General features: G+C 39.9%; 1 protein-coding gene across 6 annotated transcripts in view; it reads left to right on the forward strand.

Annotated features, from left to right (window-relative positions):
* SLC8A1 (solute carrier family 8 member A1) overlaps window positions 1-13,800 on the forward strand; it is a 2,780,038-nt gene that overhangs the window by 1,154,999 nt on the left and 1,611,239 nt on the right. For all 6 annotated transcript variants that reach the window (XM_044057347.1, XM_044057374.1, XM_044057383.1 and 3 more), the window contains exon 4: window positions 7,948-8,030. The gene's annotated coding sequence lies outside the window, so the exon portion shown is untranslated. The remainder of the gene's footprint in view (window positions 1-7,947; window positions 8,031-13,800) is intronic.

The following is a 13,800-nucleotide window of genomic DNA, read 5'->3' on the forward strand; positions in this document are numbered from 1 at the left end:
AATCCTCACTTTGAAAATAACTGTACAAGACCCTGTAGTTCTATGTTCTTTTATTTTCTTAGAGTGCTTTACTACTGTAAACAAGTATTACTGGATAGGGTACTGTCATTTAGAAAAAAACAAGCAGAAAAGAAGAAATAAAATTAAAAAATGCAAGGTGTAATAACTTAGGTTCATAGGTTCATAGGTTCATACTAGGCTATCTGCCCGAGGGCATTTACAAGCCTAGCCCATCGTTTTGTGGCTTATGCCACCCCTTTAGTATGGGGAACTATACCCATTATTTTGCTGTGCCTCTGTCGAGCAGTGACACTGAGGTAATCCCTGGGGTATATCTGCGATCTCCCATCCATTGGTCAAGATTTCTCTTGAACAAGGCCAGCGAGGTGCTCTGCCTCACATGTACCGGGATTTTGTTCCACAGCATAGGGAGTCTTTGGGTGATGAATCTATCCCTCCAGCACGTCCTATTAATAGCCGTGTCAAGGTTTAAGTCTCCGCCCTTGTGGCTCTGATGGATCTAGATTTTTGAGGTGAAGTATATTCATCAAATCTGGGTTTGACATGGCCTTGTATGTTAGGCAAAGGTCACCTCTGAGCAAGCGTAAGCGACTGAATAGAGCTGGAGTTCTTTCAGTCGGGCAGCATAGGACAGATTTTTGAGACCCTTTATCCTTTTGGTGAGGAACTTTTGTGGCCTCTCCAGCTGCTGCAAGTGTCGGGTCAGATACATTCCGAATGGGGCATTGTACTCAATCATTGGTCTGATGAGTGATGAGTAAAGGGAGACTATGACCTCCCTTGATCTAGATGAGAATCCCTTCATGATAAGGTGGGCAATGTAGAAGGTCTTCCTAACTACTTTAGCTACATGGGTGTCGAATGACAGACTACTATCAACCTGGGTCCCCAGGTCCCTGATAACTTCTTCTGTGCTCAGTGGATTGCCACCTATTTGGTAGTTAGGGGTAACCTTGTTTTTCCCGAAGGGTATGACTATGCATTTTTTGGCATTTAACTTTAGGCCGTGGCTCTGGCACCAGTTATCCGTTTCTGTGAGACCCTTCTGAAGGATATCTGTGTCAGATGTGTTTTCTACTATGGCCCAGTTTGCAGTCATCTGCAAACTTTGTCAGCCATAACCCTCCTGTGTTTGCTTGTACTTGGAAAAGTAGATGCCAAACAAGAGTGGGCCCAGGACTGAGCCCTGTGGGACACCACTTGTGACAGGCTTTGAGTCTGACATGGCGCCAGCAACTCTGACCCTGTGGGTTCTGTCACTCAGCCAGTTTGCAACCCATCTTGTGATGTATGGGTTGACATTTAAGCTGATGAGTTTTTCAATGATACCCGAGTGGGGTATTGTATCGAAGGCCTTAGCCAGATCGAGGTAGGCTGTATGGACTGCCTTTCCCTCATCAATGGCTTTGGTGACTGTTTCGAAAAAGTCAACCAAGTTTAAAAGGCATGATCTGCCTTTGACAAAGCCAAACTGGGTTGGATCCAAAGTCTGCAAATTCCCTATGTCTTTATTTATGAGGTCCATTATGATCCTCTCCATGGCTTTGCAGATAAGGCTTGTCAAGCTAATGGGCGGGTAATTTCCAGGGTCGGTGGAGGCACCGCCTTTGTGAAGTGGTACCACAGTTGCAGTGCGCCACTCCCTGGGTACGTATCCAGAGGTAAGACTTTGATTAAACAGCTGTCCTAGCTGTGAGTTTAATTCCTCATTGAGTTCATGGAGCACACAGCCGGGGACACCATCAGGTCCCATGGATGCTGTGTTTTTGCTTTGGAGAGAGCAGTTCGCACATGGGCGCTGGAGATGTGGGGGGGTCGGCGATCGTTTGGTATAGATTTCTCTCCTTTTGGGGGAGGGGAGAAGTTTGCACTGAACCTGTCAGCCAGTATGTTGGCAATGTCTGTAGGATCAGTAATCTTCACATCATTTTGAACTAGCTCTGAGCATATCTGGGAGTTTCCTCCCAGGTTTCTAACATAGCTAAAGAAGGCCTTATGATTGTCTTTTGAGTCTTTAGCTATTTTTCTCTCGAAATTTGCTTTGGATGATTTTATGAGAGCTCTTAGTTTTTACTTATAGTGATCAAGGGTGTCTTACCTTTTAAGGATTTTGCTCAATCTTGTAGTAGCTTCCTCCTTTTGTTGTAGAGTTTGTTTATGGCTGGGGTCCACCAGACTGACGCTTGCCTTTGGTACAAAAAGTCTTTGTTTTGCTTGGGATTGCCTTATCCATGCAGTCCTGCAGGTGCTGGTAGAAGGCATTTGTAAGTGATTCAGCGGCTTGAGTACTGTTTTCCGCGGCTCGGGGCCTTAAGGGAGACCACACTAGTCTTTAGAAGTGTGAAGTCGGCTTTTGAGAAGTTCTTTACTGTGGTGTTTTTTATTTCAGGTGGGGGTGGGATGAGGACCTCCAGCGAGATTAGTTTGTGGTCTGATCTCACCAGTGAGGGGTACACCTCCGGTGTTGAACATTTTGCTCCCATGTTCGTGATGATGAGATCAAGTATGTTATCTCCTCTTGTGGGGATGGTGACTAGTTGTTCCATGGCATTTGAGTTTATGAATTCCAGGAACTTTTGGGCTAGGGTGTTTGGGCTTGAGTAGTGTTCCCAGTCTATATTGGGGTAATTGAAGTCACCTAGTATGATGGTGTTTGGTGATACATTTATCCCCTCTAGTGTTTTCAGGAAGGCCATGTGAGGTTCCTGAGTTTGTGAGGGTGGCCTGTAACATGCTACAATTTGCAGAGCAGTCTTGCCTATGGTTAATTGCACCTGGATGGTCTCCGATGCATCGTGCATTGCCACCAGTCTTGAGGTGTGGGTGTCCTTGATGAATATGGATACCCCCCCTCCTTTCTTGGTATTGTCCGGATTTTGGGGCCGGAACGCATGATATGAGGTAAAACCTGATAGCGCTGGGGTTCTCTCAGGAGCCTTGAACCAGGTTTCTGTCACAGCACAGACATCGATGTTCTCCATACTGAGAAGGGCCTCGAGTGCATGCCTTCGGCATCTAAAACACAGCTGGGAATGAAATAATCCAATAAATGTGAACCATTCAGTTCATTGTATGACAAAATCGTATATGAGTTTGCCATTGTATGACAAACTCATCTAAGTTAGTGTGTTTGCCCCACTGTGGTGTGTGACACTGTAGGTAGTTTAAAAGTTGGAACAGTATGGAAGCTATAAAGGATTGCAGGATAATGCTCTAAAAATACAAAAATACTGACTTTTTTCTGTACTTGCCAACTCGCCTTTCAAGTTGATCAATTATGAGGTCTCATACAGAATCTCAATAAAGCAAGCTGTTTAGAAAGCTGGGTAACATACATTAATTTTAAGACAGGTTTGTAGCCTGAATCTCTTTTTGACTGCTGCAGCTAAACTTTTTATTTCATTGTTGTACTCATCTTCTGTCTCTGGCCTGTAACCTGAATCTGTTTTAAATAACTGTCACAGCTAAACTTTTGAATATTATACTCATTTTCTGTCACTTAGCTGAAGTTCTTTAACTGCTGTAGCTATTTATTTTCTTTTGAGTACTGGTGTTATTTTTCTTTCCATTTTGTGTTCTGCTAAATCCTAACTTTTAGCAATTATACACTATGTATAATGTTATTACTGATGCTGCTTTTAATCTGCCGTCCTGCATTCATCTAGTTGCTATTTGTCTTTTTAACAGAGTACCCTGGTTCATTTATATATTTATATACATACATATAAATTAGCCACATAATTTTAATATGAGATTCTAAGAACATAATACATTTTGTAAGGTAAAAGACTGGATACCCTGAAGAGATGTTGGACGATGAGTTCCCACTCTGCTACCCCTGTCTGGCTGGCATCAATCCTAGATTTCTCAGCAACACCCATGGCGAACTCTTTGCATAGCAGGGGTTCATCCTGTCTGGTTAATAACTATAGAAACTAGTCACTGTAGGCCAGTTCTTCGGATATGTGCTTCCTTACTCCATATATGGTGCTGCATATAGATGCATGGTGTGACCTCAGTAAGTCAAGCATTGTTTCTAGTGTGCTGTATGACAATGACTGTGGATTCATTATGGAAACCTGACTGGATGTTATGTTTAGCCCAGGCCTAGTTGCATCATTTCTGTGGTTGTTTCTATTATTCAATACATCAGCAGAGTAGGACCGCAGTAGGTTAGCTTTAGATGTTGATCTAATATGATACACGTTATTAGTAACAATACCAGCTCTTTAACTACATCATGGATACAGGAATATGCTCTAAGTTTCTCCTCACCTACTTCCCAGGTAGTCATGTATGGACACTTTATCAGCTAAGTGCTCTGTTATCCATATTAACCCTGGCTACTTTCTGCAAGTAGGCTGATGAGACGCCAATGGCCGTTGCTGAGGAGTTCCTTACAATATAAATGAATCTGGCTTCATTAAGTTGACTGGCTTGCTTTCTGCATTATTGGTGCAGTATGCAGCTCCTACCTGCAAGCTACACTATATTATTTATGCTAATCGATAGTACATAGAATATTTTTTTTTCCTTGAGTTGTCTCCTATTACTGCAGATTTCTTTAGGCACTATTTTTGTCTCTGTCTGTCATTCTTGATGTACTTTCTGCCATTGTGAGATATCATTCCAATTTGCATTGGGTAATGGAGTAAGGCTTATTAGACAAAAATATGCTCTTATGGGTGCTTGTGAACAATGAATGATTAGCAGTGCTGCTAAGTAACACACAATGTGTTGGAGTACTGGAAATTTTACATTTGTAGATGTAATCATTGCAGCTTATTACCTCATCCATTTATTATACTACCATCCAAAACAAGTTGAAATGCTAGTGAGTACCATGGCATGAAGTAGGAAAAGGGGAAAGGTAACTTACATTGCTAACAATAAGATACAACAAGCTTGTTGACTTTCAGGGGACTTTCAGAGGAGGTTTGTCTACAGAGGTGGACAATTTTCAAAGTAAATACTAACAGAGATAGATTTAGACTGTGTGAATTAGAAATTCAGGAAACACAAACCTTAAGGATGCATGTTTCTGAACAAGCTAACATACTGAAGAGGCAGTTGGAAGAATAAGTGAGCAATAGATGGTCTAAAAGGAGGCATCAGATAAAACACATCAACAAGAGCATACCAAGCATGTGTGGCAGTTGAGACAAATTCTGGATATAATGGAATAAAAAAACTAGCAAGCAAAATAGCACTTTGGAAGACAAATACTGGAATCATCAAAGACAAGTAAAGTAAGATCAAATATATGAAGTCTTTGAAAGGAAGCAACAGAGGTATTAGGGGGTATTGCTTGTAGAGGATGTACTATGAACCAGTGAAGGGATGGAGCTAGAAATTATAAGAGTTTATGGAGAACGGACTCATCACCAGCAATAACAAATAACATACAAGAAAAGTCTGGTTACTGAATGCATGACCACATGAATGAAGAAGTCTTTAACAAACCATACACTTAAGAAAATTAAGGTTAATGCAGACAATAAGGATGTGACTGAAGCAGATAAAGCTGTCAGGTAGTAGGTGCAGGGTCTAGCCATTCTAAATGCATTAACAACCATGGACATCTTTCCTGTTGTTCTGTCATTGAAAGAGTTGGAGTGGAGAAGAGAAGATTATAGGAGAATGTAATTAGAACATGATGATTCGGTAAGGAAAATACAAAGGCAAAAGTATAGAAAGAGAGAGAGAGGAAGAAATGCATCTTTGACCCATATTTATATAAGAGATGGGAATCGAGAGGAACATTAGTAGTTTATGAAGATAAGAAAAGAAATGAAGGAAGGATGGATCCTATAGAACATCACTAAACTGGGACGTATTTGAATGAACCCAGTGACACTGATCATTTAAAAGAGGGACATACTGGTCAACAATTATGGAATCAACTAAACCTGAACCAGACAGATCAACAAAAATGTAACTGAATATATTACTGGAAACACTGTCAGCACTCAGTGTGGCATATTAAAGGAAGACTGATTCTGTGTTCCAGAAGGTGAAGAGCCTTACCAGCCCATCTGAACAGATGTTGAGATTATACGGAACATTGTAGAACAGGCTACTCTGTCATGAAATGTCTCAGAGGTGTACTACATGTACCCAAAATTCAAAGCATGGGTTAATGTTTGCTATGGGTTTTCAGTTAACAAGGGGGCATTCACAATATGAAACAAAACAATGAGACTAACAAATGTTGCATTTGTGTGTTGAGCCAGTTTATTGTGATTCATAAGAACAATGTGTTCCATGTCAGTGTAGCACTTGCAGGGGGTCCTGTAGGAATCCATCACCGATTGAAGATATTATCAGAATCAAAGGGTTACCTATTGTATTCTCGAAAGCTGACAATGTCAAATCCAACATTGTCGACACAAGAATAGCGAAAGTGCAGAATGTCGAATGGGTAAATGGAAAACTCTGTAAGTGGAGATTTCCATTTACTTCAATGTAGTGCAGTCTCAAAGTTGGTATATTTAAGTAGTGGGGGATGTGGGGGGGTGCAGGGGGGCTTGCCCGCCTGCCTACACCCTTTAGATTTTCTTTTTAAGTTCATAGGTTCATAGGTGTATACTAGGCTAACGGCCCTGGAGCCTATATAAGCCTAGCCCCTGGCATCATGCCACCCAGAGTTAGTTCCCAGTGCCCCTGTCAAGCAAGGCCACTGAAGTGAACCCTGAGGTGAACTTCCTATTGCCCACCCACTCATCAGGATTTCTCTTAAAGAAGGCCAGTGAAGTGCTCGGCTTGACGTGAATGAGAAGTTTGTTCCAGAGTATAGAAGTCTCTGGGTTAAGGTCCATGATGATGCACTCCATAGCCTTACATATCCGATTCACCAGGCCAACAGGGCGGTAGTTCCCAGGGTCCGCAGTCACTCCCCCCATGCAGTGGGACGACTGCAGCAGTGTGCCACTCAGTAGGAACAAAGCGTGAAATGAGGCTGTGATTGAACAGGGTACTCAGGTGTGGTGCCAGTTCACTTTGTAATTCATGTAGAACACAGCCAAGGATATTATCAGGTCCCATGGAAGCTGTATTCTTGGCTTTGGACAGTGCGGTTTTTACTTGTGTAGCCATGACAATAGGGAGTTGGCATTCCATTTATTTTTTTTGAACATTCAAAATTTTAATGGTCTGATCATTAAAGGTCGACCTTTAGTGATTCGAACCATTAACTTTTGATGTTCTAATATAGACCCGAATCAAAGTTTTACGTCATATTTTCTTCATGTGTGATAGGCATAATGCAGTCATTAACCATATGCATTATGTGTTATTTATGTATTTATGGGTGGTGCAGCGGTTAGCTTTGTCACCTCACAGCAAGAAGCTCTCTGCTTTGATTTTCGTCTGGGGTCTCTTCTGTGCAGAGTCTGCATGTCCTCCCTGCATTTGCATGGGTTTCCTCCCACATTCCAAAGAAATGCATCTGGAGCATTTCTCCCCAGGCATCCGCTGAAAATGGGCTCTGTTGCAGTCAGATTTTCCAGGTAAGCAAATGTTAAATAAATAAATGTAATGTCTTAAAATGCAGATTGCTGGAGTTCACATCTGAGGGTAGTAAGTGCAATATGTGAAACACACAGTAACTTGATAATATGAGATTAGCAAGAAATACGCTTTGCAAATGAGGGTAGTAAGTTGGGCTGCCAATGGATTTTCTGGCATTCTCTGATTACCTATTGTTAGATCAGCAAAGGTAGGAGTTTATATCTCTGACCAATTTCAACCCGACTGAAATTATTCTATCCATAATACTTATACCCAATGCATCTTGTCAGTGACAGTTTTACCTGATTAAATGCATATTTTAATGAGTGACATTGATTCTCAGTTAGTTATTAGTTATCAAACCAAAAACCAGTAACTAATATGTAATTGCTAATAAAGTATTCATTGTTTTTCCAGACTGATGGGATGATCTGAAAGAGACTTTATGCAGAAGAGACTCATCAGCAGAAATATCAAATAAAGAACAAGTAAAAGTTCTGGTAAGTGAACATATTTGTTAATTAGCTTTAAAACAGAAGGAGTACACAACCTGTTTGCAGAATGTTTCACCTATATTTTGTCAAGTTATAAGTTGAAGAACTTTCAACCCAGTAAAAATAACTGTTCCAACCTTCATCTCAAGTTTTAAAAAATGTTTTTGCTGGAAGGGGCATGTGTAAGAAAATTCCTATATCTATAACTTATATGGACCAAGTCCAAGTCTACACAACTACAGGAAAAAATAGAATGAGTCAGCTAAAAAAGAGAGTTACTACAAGTGCATAGACAGAAACTACACTTTTACTGATTTCCTGAGGAGTTCAGCTTTGGGTGGTTGAACTCACCCAGATGCACCTTCATTAGTGTTAATGTCTATGAGATGAAGGGGGCCCAAGCAGGAGTATCTGCAGAGTTTCTTTCTGCTAAATACAACTGAGTATTAAACAGTTTGTAATGAAAGTATACAAACCCAAGATGGCATGAAAGATTTTGAAGGGGTCTATATTAAGTCAGCAAAACAGCATTACAGCAAATTCCATTTTGCCGACACATATAGAACAAAAGCTGAAAACAGCGAAAGCTCAGGTCAGTGATTTTTTTCCCAGGGAAACAAATCACTTGGCCTGAGCCGTGACATTGCCCTTTACCCCACTGTAGTGCTATCTCGGAGTTGGTATGTTTAGTTAGGGAGTGTGGGGGTCACATCCCCCCCAGTGAGGATTGGGGGCAAAGCCCCCCACTCTGCAATGTTTTAAGTGGTGTGTTGTGTTTTGTTGGTCTACCAGTTTTTTTTTTCCTGGGAAAAAAATCAGTGACCTCGGGTTTCGCTGTTGTTTGATTTCATTGTATATGTGTCGGCGAAACGGCATTTGCTGTAATGTGTTTCGCTGACTTAATATAGACCCATTTTTGAAGTGGCATTATCAGTGGGCATAATCACTTGAACAAGTAAAGATAGCATCAGATAATAATTACAATTGTCATCAAGATTACAAATTACAACAGCAACTACCAGGGTGTCTTTAGTCCAAACTCATCTTATCTCTACATTATTATATGCCTCCCCATCTTTTATAAACCTTTCAAAATCTAACCTTCAGAAACTTGCCACAGCCTACCACAGCATTGCCAGGTTTGCCACAGGTTCCCCATTTCTCACTCATCATTGTGTTAATCTCAAAAAGCTTGACTGGCTTGAACTTCAAAATCTCATTCTCCTACATCAATTAGTTATTACCTATAAATTCTCCATTACCCTTCTAATACACCCATACTAAATAACCTTGTTGTCCCTTACAGGAATCTTACTTCCCTTCGCTCAGCTAACAAATTACTAGTGGTCACCCTCAAAACACACAATAAAGCTGGGGTCTCCTTGTTTACAAATACCGTTGGCTCATACTGGAATAAACTTCCCATAGAACTGACCACTCTAGGCTCATCACAACTTTTCAAAAAACAACTAAGAAACTATTTTAAAACTCGCTGGCTATGCCCTTGCTCGAATCCTGACTGACCTCAGCTTCCATCTCTCTTTTCAGCCATTTCCATTACTCTTCCACATGTCCCTATCACTAGTATTACCCCTCCTCTGTAGTTCACAAACCATCCACTTGGATATTACTTTTACCTATAAATTCTACTTCTCTTTATATTACTGCAGCCTATCATCTCACCTTGTATCTAAATCACCCAGCTGATGAAATCTGTTTCTTAAAATTAGTGCCTTGGCACAAAATGTTTATCAAAATCGTTAATACTGTAAATAGTTGAATAGAGTCTTGTGTGAGTTACTGCTTTATTTCTTCTTTAATTGTACTATTCCTACTCTTGCAAAGATTTTGAAATAGAAATCCTCACTCTGTGTTATAGTTTTGCTAAATTACTTTTGCACTGTTACTATGCTACTAGGGAATAGTTCTCTACATGCTTATAATTTGTATCTTATTGTGCTATTTTTTAGTTTATTTTTTATTATTATTATTTACTAGTATATAGTGGAGCTTTTCTCCTCGGGCCTCTGCTGAAAATGGACATGTATCCAACCAGACTAGCCCGGTCAACAAATGTAAAATAAAATAAATAAAATAAATAAATAAAATAGTAAGAAAACATTATGTAAATGATACAACCATAAACACTGCTAAGTCTAGCATTCAAAGCACTTTTTACACTCCCGTTATAAGCATATAGATTCAGATTAGATATGTGGACTGCCATATTTGCTGAATGGGTTTAAAATAGAAAAAAGGTTTCCTTTAGTACAACTCAGGCATGGTGTCTTAGGTACAGAATATGGAATGTTTCCAAACTGTTAAATCAATCGACATTCATTTAATAATCACAATTTTGTTTGTACATATAGCCTTAAATTTATGATTTTTTGGTGGATAATAAAAAACCTGCTTTGGTAAATTATAAATGGGAAACATTCAAATAATTTATTTTAAGAATCATTACACATCTGCAGATATATGTAAATTCTTTAACTTAATCATAAAGAGGAAGAATTTGAGATACTTATTTTAAATCATATGAAGTTAAATATATGTATCATAAACTGAATACAAAGCAAGAAAACATGTTTAATCAGAAAAAAATTGCATTTATGGATTCATTAATTCAGTTAAATTTAACAAGTATTATCATTAATGTCTCCAACCTAAGCGTGATGATGTTTGGTTTCAAAAATGGGTCCACTTTGACACCAAGGGACCACAGTGCCAAATGCAAATGCCTGAAACAGCAAAAGGGCAAAAACTCCCAATTGAAATCATTTTTTTCAGAAAAGCCCCCTCCCCATGCCATGATTTTTGTTACTGCACAATGCTGAATGTAGCAATTAAAAAGTATGCCATGTTTTTTTTACATGTATACAGAGAATATCCAGGAAGTAGACTATTTCCATCACTACAGCCACTCCTCTGTCATGTGACTTCCAGCAAAAAGAGAGCCTTGTTTTTTGATGGACACATGAGGGTTTCAAAACTGAATGAGTCAAAAACTAACAGCACTGCAGCAGTCATAGAAATGATTTTTAATGAGGAAAAAAATTAATGTAGCAGAATAAAGCATGAAGTTTCTCACACAGACCAGACTTTTAGATATTTTGCATTCAGAAATTAGCTGTCACAGTTAATGGAACAGGAATCAATGCATATGTGTTATCTGTGTAAGATTATTCGATGATTAGTACTTGTTTATATGTAAGTGTCATCAATATGACAATGTATAGACTTATACTGCATCTGTGCATCTCACTATCACGTTCCTTACTCAGTGTATGATACGCAGTATTAGATATGAATACACTCTACCCTATACACATAGCCTATGAATACACTCTACCCTAGACACGTGGCCTATGAATACACTCTACCCTAGACTCGTGGCCTATGAATACACTCTACCCTAGACAAGTGGCCTATGAATGCACAGTACCCTAGACACTTGGCCTATAAGTACACTCTACCCTACACACGTAGCCTATGAATACACTCTTCTCTGGGCACATGGGGTAAGTGTTGGGATGCTCTGTTGACCCGACCTACAACATTATATTATTTATGGTAATTAAGGCTGTATACTATTGTGCAGGCTTTAAAACCAGTTCCTAACTTTGTTATCCACATTAGGAACCTCTGTTTATGGTAATAATTCTGAAATGGGTATGATGTACCTGCAGACTTGTAAAAGTACTCACCTGCTGGGATAGAGCTCTGCAATCATGGCACAAAAGTGACCTAAAAGAGATGAGAATCTATGTTTCATTCCAGACTTCTACTCCCATTTACTAGACTAGGTCACGTCTGGGTATGATGGATATAGCATGCTGTAGAGTAATCTTCAGTATGTACTGTTCCTTTCAAAAATATGTATAATGCACTGCTCCATACCACCTATATGTTACAACAATGATGAATAACATCACCATTCAACCAGAAGGTCAAACTACTAAGTCTGAGGTCATTCAGCAAATAATAAAGGAAAGAAAAAAAGAATGCAAGACTATGACGTCATCAATGGAATAGGGGGGAAATACCCTGACTACAACCTGGGCATCTTAAGTTCAACTAGTAACACAGGCACCTGATGGCATTGACTGAGGGAGGTGGGCACACCCATTGACTTCATCAATGGAATAGGGGGGAAATAGCCCTGACTACAACCTGGGCATCTTAAGTTCAACTAGTAACACAGGCACCTGATGGCATCGACTGAGGGAGGTGGGCACACCCATTGACTTCATCAATGGAATAGGGGGGAAATAGCCCTGACTACAACCTGGGCATCTTAAGTTCAACTAGTAACACAGGCACCTGATGGCATCGACTGAGGAAGGTGGGCACACCCATTGACTTCATCAATGGAATAGGGGGGAAATAGCCCTGACTACAACCTGGGCATCTTAAGTTCAACTAGTAACACAGGCACCTGATGGCATCGACTGAGGGAGGTGGGCACACCCATCCTGGGGGCAGGTGTTCCTCTGCTGGTTCAAGTTGTAGTTCCAGGGTAGGAATTAAGGCTCTGCAGCATAGATGGTGCAGGAAATAAACTATGGGCTGTGACCCATCCAAGCTGGTGATAGTAGCGCTTGTCATATCTTTCAAAGAAGTGCTCATGCATGGTGTAGATGGCACAGGTACTCACGCAACCACCAGAAAGTGTGCTTATACATGCCTTCATTTGCCATTATGCCAGTAAGGGCACACGCAGCTATGACGGTTTCTGTACAATGTCTTCCCTACACTGTTCTTTCTTCTTTAAGGCACTAGTTATGTCCCTCGTATGGAGGAGGTAGCATAAATAGGAATAGTTTGATGATTGGCAGGCATGGTGGAACAAAAAATATTACAAAAAAACAGAAGGAATAAAAAAATCCTGGCTTCATCTTTGAATGTCATGTTTGACATTCAAGAAGGCAATGCCTGCAAGCATTGTTACTGCTAGAATTTATCACAAATTAAATACCTCAACAGAGATCAGTTGATAGTTACATCAGTGTACCACTATCTCTACCTATCTACAAGTTTCCAACTGGAACATTGATATTTCCAGTTCAAGAAAGCTAAATAAGGGCTGCATGAATTCTGAGCTTACATTAAGCAGCTATATCAAGAACATCAAATTGCCTCAGTAGTGAAGACATTGGAAATAGAGAAAATGCTTACATAACAGTTTTACAGTTTTAGCTGAGACTAACTTGTAAAGTCTTACTCTCCTTCTCAAGGGCATTATTCAAAGCAGCACTGTATAATTCTATACCTCTATATCAAGTTTCATACATTGTCATACACATATGCACAACATGTACAAACACACACGCACACCTATATTTTTTGTGGTATGTTAATACACCATGTCCAAGAGTTTAAAAAATAAACACAGTTTTAATGTAAAGTCAAACAATTGTCAGTTATGCAATATTTCTCATACAAACAAGGCTAACAAAGGAAATAACTTTCTGAGTGACAACAAAAGAAAAAACATACAAAATATCTTCTAATCTTCAAAGTCCCAGACTCCCATAAACAAAGAGACAGAATCTTTCACACAAAGTGCAGTAATTGCATTCTAGGCAAAAATGTATGCCTGCAGTGCACAAGTGCTTTAAATCAGCTCTCGTCCCCCCCCCCCCCTCTCTCTCTCTCTCTCTCTCTCTCTCTCCCCTCTGTGTCCCTCTCTCTATCTCTGAATTGCTTTGTAGGAAGATGTCCAGGTTTACTCTGGCAAAATCCACAGCAATTATTCTTAGTCTAAAACACC

The sequence above is a fragment of the Protopterus annectens genome, chromosome 1.part2, assembly GCF_019279795.1.
Source record: "Protopterus annectens isolate FY-2018-M chromosome 1.part2, PAN1.0, whole genome shotgun sequence".
In the NCBI taxonomy this organism is placed as follows: domain Eukaryota; kingdom Metazoa; phylum Chordata; order Ceratodontiformes; family Protopteridae; genus Protopterus; species Protopterus annectens.